The 6,549-nt window shown below is 46.2% G+C and overlaps 1 long non-coding RNA gene across 1 annotated transcript; it reads right to left on the minus strand.

Moving 5' to 3' along the window:
- Positions 1–1,138: 1,138 nt before the first annotated feature.
- On the minus strand, positions 1,139–5,584 carry LOC147361600 (uncharacterized). The gene is made up of 2 exons (XR_015138132.1): positions 4,891–5,584; positions 1,139–3,952 (listed from the first exon to the last, which is right to left on the minus strand). It is a non-coding gene; the product is annotated as an uncharacterized LOC147361600 (long non-coding RNA).
- Between the last annotated feature and the right edge of the window lie 965 nt (positions 5,585–6,549).

Consider the following 6,549-nt stretch of genomic DNA (forward strand, 5'->3'; position numbering starts at 1 on the left):
GAGGTTACAGCACTTGAATACATCCAGTAACATTCTTGACAAATTGATTTGTGACCTGGTCTTGATTTTCTTAAAGCACCCACAGTCTCCTAAAGTAATCCACACCACTCAGGGCAGATTAGATTGCTAAAATTCTCTCTTAATTTGTCATAAAATCTACCTACTATGGGCTTCCCTGATAACTCAGTTGGTAAATAATCCACCTGCAATGCAGAAGACGCTGGTTCAATTCCTGGGTTAGGAAGACCCACTGGAGAAGGGATAAGCTACCCACTCCAGTATTCTTGGGCTTCCCTGTGGCTCAGCTGGTAAAGAATCCACCTTCATTGTGGGAGACCTAGGTTCGATCCCTGGGTTGGGAAGATCCCCTGGAGAAGGGAACAGCTTCCCACTCAGGTATTCTGGCCTGGAGAATCCCATGGACTGTATAGTGCCTGGGGTTGCGGAGAGTCAGACACGACTGAGCGACTTTTACATACGCTCACTATCCACTATGTGGCAATATCTATCGAAGTGTAAAATCCATAAAGTCTTTGACCAGAAATTCCACTTTTAATCACTTACTGTACATATATATAGTCCCCATGGGCTCAAAGACTTGTGTCAAAGATATTCATTGAAGCAAAAGGTTGGACATAATTTAAATGTTTAATCTGGGGACTGATTAAACAAATTATGGAGTGTCTGTTCTATGGAGTATCAGGCAGCTGTTAAACAATGAAGCCATTCTCATGCACTGACATGAGAGAGTGGAAAGATCGGAAAGTCTTTACATTGGTTCTTCTGCCCCTGGTTAGGTTGTTCAGTGGGCAAAGGCTCAATAATACATGTGAAGAAAAAGAAACTCTGGTGCAGAACAGATTTTATAGTTTAAAAAATTACTGATGTCTTCCAAACCTTTAGATGTGTAAAGTTTTCCAAATAAAGTGTATTAGAAAATTTAAAAAGATACATATGACATTGATATAATTGGAAATAAAGATATGCATGAATATATGTTTAAGTTTTATCTAGAAAGATATTGACAACTGTGATTGTCTCTGAGAAAGGAAATTGTGAGCCTGGGTGTCAGGGGTAGCAGGGAGAATTTTATGTGTGCATGTGTATGGCTATATGTACAAGAAGACATACACAAGTGTTTATATCTTTATATATCTTTATTTTGACATTTTTAACCTGTACATGTATCACTTTACTTCTTTAATTTGCCTTTCAGAAATACATGCCTTTAGACAACAAAAGCAAAAATAGACAAATGAGACCACATTAAGTTTAAACACTTCAGCATGTCAACGGAAACAGTCAACAGAATAATAAGACAACCTACAAAATAGGAGAAAATATTTGCAAATCATGTTATCTCATAATGAATTAATATCCAGAGTTTATAAGGAACTTCTAGAAATCAAGCAAAACAACAAAAAATAAATAACCCACTTTAAAAATGGACAGAGGACTTGAATAGTTCTCCAAAGATGATATAAAAATAGCCAACAGACATATGAAAAGATGCTCAGTATCACTCAGTTCAGCTCAGTTCAGTCACTCAGTCGTGTCCGACTCTTTGCAACCCCATGAATCGCAGCACACCAGGCCTCCCTATCCATCACCAACTCCCGGAGTTCACTCAGACTCACATCCATCGAGTCAGTGATGCCATCCAGCCATCTCATCCTCTGTCGTCCCCTTCTCCTCCTGCCCCCAATCCCTCCCAGCATCAGAGTCTTTTCCAATGAGTCAACTCTTCGCATAAGGTGGCCAAAGTACTGGAGTTTCAGCTTTAGCATCATTCCTTCCAAAGAAATCCCAGGGCTGATCTCCTTCAGAATGGACTGGTTGGATCTCCTTGCAGTCCAAGGGACTCTCAAGAGTCTTCTCCAACACCACAGTTCAAAAGCATCTAGCCATCAGATAAATGCAAATCAAAACCTCAATGAGATATCACCTCATAGCCATGAGGATGGTCACTGTCAACAGATGAGAAAATGACAAGCGTGGGCAAGAATGTGGAGACATTGGAACCCTCGTGCACTGCTGTTGGGAATGTACAATGGTGCAGCCCCTATAGAAAACAGTATGGAGTTTCCTCAAAAAATGAAAAATAGAACTAGCATATAATCCAGCAATTACACTCCTGGACATATACCCAAAAGAATTCAAAGCAGGATTTCAAAGAGATAATTGCTCATCCATATTTATTGCACTGTTATTCACAATAACCAACAGGTGGAAGCAACCCGAATGCCAGTCAACAGATGAGTAGATGAATGCAGTCTATACACATAGTGAAATACTATATAGCCTTAGAAAAAGCAGACAGTCCTGTCACAGCCTGCAATATGGATGAAGTTAAAGCCCACTACACTAAGTGAGGGCTTCCCTGGAGGCTCAGTTGGTAAAGAATCTGACTGCAATGCAGGAGACCCAGGTTCGATCTCTGGGTTGGGAAGATTCCCTGGAGAAGCAAATGGCAACCCACTCCAGTGTTCTTGCCTGGAGAATCCCATGGACGGAGGAGCCTGGTGGACTGCAGTGCATGGGGTCACGAAGGGTCAGATATGACTTAGCGACTAAACCACCACCACACCAAGTGAAATAAGTCAGTCACGACAAGGCAGATACTGTGGGATTCCACTCACAGAAAGTGTCTAAAATAGTGACAGTCATAGAGACAGAATGTAGAAAGGCGCTTGGGTGAGTGGGAATTAGTATTTAATGGGTATAGATTAATTTAACTTAATTAATTTAATGGGTATAGTTTTGCAAGATGAGAAAGTTCTAGATCTGTTGTACAATGATGTGAATATATTCAACAATACTGGATTATGCAGTTTTAAATGGTTAAGATGGTTAAAGGAAAAAAATATCTGACCTCTTAAATCCTAGCACTGAGCCCACTTGGTTTCACCTCTCAGAGCTATACAGAAAACCTTCATCTTTTCCCTACAAAGGATGCATTTGAAGACTTGTAACCACAGCCCCCTGGACCAGCTGCTCTTCTCTGGGTTAAACAAGCCACATCTACACATCAGCTCTTCTACTCTGGCCATCTGGTCACCCGCCCCGGCTAGCCCAGAGCCTGTGGCGCTTTAGCAGGGCTGTAGGCATCCTTGACACGCTGTAGCCCACCCACCACGATGGAGGAGAGACACCATCCCAAGCAGCCAGTGCAAGCAGAGTGGTCACGAGTTTGCTAGAATGGAAGAAAAAACCAGTGCCCCTTAAATTCACATGGCTACTTTACACTTTTTAAGGCATTTTACAAACTGGGTTAAATTTACTACTTACCACATCCCTTTGGGAGAGGCATTTCAGGAAGAGAAGGCCTTGGTCAAAGAGACAAGGATTTACACTGGTTTTCCAAGTCTTTACTGGGTGGGCCCTTTCCACTCTGCAGCCTGCTTTTTTTTTTTATGTATTTTTTTTTTCTGCACTGAGTCTTCATTGCTGCGCTCAGGCTTTCTCTAGCTGTGGCGAGTGGGGGCTGCTCTCCAGCTGAGGTGCGCGGGCTTCTCACGGTTGAGGAGCACGGTTGAGGGCACGTGGGCTCAGTAGTTGTGGTACATGAGCTTAGTCGCCCCCGAGCATATGGAATCTTCCCGGACAAGGGATAGAACCCATGTCCCCTGCATTGCAGGCAGGTTCTTAACCACCGAACCACCAGGGAAGTCTTCTGCAGCCTGCCTTTGATTTCACATAAAAACAAGCAAGCAAAATAAAAAACAAACCCAAAAAAGATCATCTGCTAAATTGCCCCAAGTGTTATAATTTTGACAGGCCAAGAAAGTTTTCTACAAAGGTAGAAGAGAGCACACTGAAATGTTCCTCAGATGACAGTGCACATCCGGGAGGTCCAGAGGCCATTTGTGGGGTGCCCTTGGGTTACCTGGCTCTCCCTGAGCCAGGGGAGCTGGGGGGCCTCGTCTTTGGAGAGATCCGAGAGTGCGTCCATCTGAGAATAAGAAAGCAGTTAAACCGCCACTTGGCAGAAAGAGCAGTCCCCTCCCCAAGTCTTCGTGAAAGGTGCCCAGAGCATCCTAGGGACATCTTCATATCTGAGACCTGAGCCCTCATAGGACTCGGGGGACCCCTCTTCTGCAGCAGCTGGAAATGGAGAGTGGCAGCTGAGAGAGGGGAGGTGGAGGGAAACAGGGACCCTGGGGCCAACGCAAGAGCGTGTGGTACCCAGAGGCCTCCAGCCAGCCCGGCTGGGCTGGGCACACCACCCAGTCCATGCCTGCTTTCCTCCTGACTGGCACGTTCCCCTGAGGCTGCACATTCCCTCTAGTAAACTTCATTTTCCCCTTTTAGGACCATTCCCTGGCCATTGTAACCTAATTCCATCAGGATAAACTAGTTAGGGAAGCAGAAGGAAGAGGCACATAGGAGCATTTCCTTGCAGTCTGGAGCATCAGGGCCCTCCCCGGGGAATGAGAAAAGGGCCTCTCCTCTCACACAGAGGAAAAAAAAAGATATTTTTACTACAGAGGACACTCCCCGGCATGCTGCTCTGACAAACGTTGGGCTCCAGGAGGGAGAAAGAGGCGGGAGAGGAAGGTGGAGGGGTTTCTGCAGGAAGTTGCTTTCTGGCCTCTCACGGATAAGATCTGGCTTAGGGAGTGATATTTAAAATATTTAACAAGCAAGCCTGACCAATCAGAGCATGGCGCCAGCTCCCGGAGGCCCCCTGCTGGGCCATATGTTCCCCCATTGGTTGCAGGATGGTGGGAGGTGTGGGAGACCCAGGGAGGGCTTCCCTCCCCCCAGCTGCTGCAGCTTTTCACAGCAGCTGAATGTCAGTCTAATGGGCAGGGGATGGGAGATGCTGGTCCCCACCTTGAGCTCCCTGGGGTGCTTATTCCAAATCACTACCAGCAAGAGTGACCTCACCCAGTTCCCTGGCAGAAGCGCCGGATGTCCTGGGAACAGCCAGGGGGGCCTCCAGGTCTGACATCTGAGGACCCGGCAGCTCCTGCTTTTCCAGGCGGGCTCTTTCTCTGGTTTTCTCATCCTGTCCTTCCAGCCTGGCGTGCAGCTGGTGCAAGCTGGCGCCTCATCTCATCAGGAATCCAGGGTTCTTCCTCTGTGAAGGGAGGGGCCTGGGCATCCAGAACCACTGACAGATGTCTGCAGGAAGGGGCCTCCGCACCTGCCAAACCGCCGGCTTCCTTTCTCATTCTCCAGGGCTCTGGGGAGCACCAGTATGTGAAACATGTGTCGTGTGCCCTGCCGTTTCCCCTTTCCCCGAAGACCGGCTGTCTCATCTGAGAGTGACGAATCAGGCAGCTGGGTTTCCTGAGATGGGAGGCGAGAGGTGGCATGTGGGACCATGTCCAGGTCGCCCAAGAGCTGCATTTCCCAAGACCAGCCGGGGATGGGGCTCAGAGACAATTAGACTCCTCATCCTGGTGCAGAGACCATAAAGATCTGTCTTCATTTTCACGATCTGAGAACTTCTCGCTTGAAATGGAGCACTGAATTTTATTATTATTTCTGTACATATTACTTTGACTTCTAATATGTATAGTTTAAAGATTCACATCCATCTGACAATGCAGGAGACCCAGGTTCGATCCCTGGGTTGGAAGGATCCCCTGGAGGAGGGCATGGTAACCTGCTCCACTGTTCTTGCCTGGAGAATCCCATGGACAGAGGAGCCTGGTGGGCTACAGTCCATGGGGTCGCAAAGAGTCGGACACAACTTAACCACTAACACCACCACCACCAAAGATTCACATGTGTACAAGGTTTATAAAAACATCACAACCCAGTGCTTCCTGCCTCACTATTTTTACCTCCAGTTACTGTTGTACTGAGCCAACTGCTGGCTGTGATTTTAGTGGTACTCCTGGTATGTGCCACCATCAATCTAAATAATATGTTTGTAAAGCTGCATCTTTGATAATTTGAGAAATCTTCTACTGACTTATTGCTGTGGAAGATGAGGGTTTAGCTTTTTTCTCCCCTCCTGGACACAGGTATTCACTCCCTCATTTTCCCATCTTAAAAGCCATCTATCATAAGATGGACCATTATCTACAAGTCACTACGAAAGAACAAAAGTGCTCCCCAGTTAAATTAAGAAGCAATACTTTTTTTTGGCCTCACCGAGAGGCGTGTGGGATCTTAGTTCCCCAACCAGGGATCAAACCCTCTCCCCCTGGAAACTCGAAGTCTTAATCAGTGGACCACCAGGATCACTATCTTATCACATTGACTGCAAGGTGCAGTCTGACTTTCAAGATGTTAAAATGTGAAAGGCATGTGCACGTTAAAATATTATAAATTATGGGACTTCACAATTTCTGATTAAATCCCCGATCAGTTTTCGTCTTATTTTGACTGTATACATGTTGTTGTCGTCTAGTAGCTCAGTCGTGTCTGACTCTTTGCGATCCCATGGACTATAGCCTGCCAGGCTCCTCTGTCCATGGGCTTTCCCAGGCAAGAATACTGGAGTGGGTTGCCATCTCCTTCTCCAGGGGATCTTCCCTAAGGATTTAACTTGCACTCCTGCATTGGCGGGCAGATTCTTTACCACTGAGCCAC

Source organism: Bos grunniens, chromosome 12 (genome assembly GCF_055505025.1).
Source record: "Bos grunniens cultivar Pamir isolate PY7600 chromosome 12, Bosgru_T2T1.0, whole genome shotgun sequence".
NCBI classification, from domain to species: domain Eukaryota; kingdom Metazoa; phylum Chordata; class Mammalia; order Artiodactyla; family Bovidae; genus Bos; species Bos grunniens.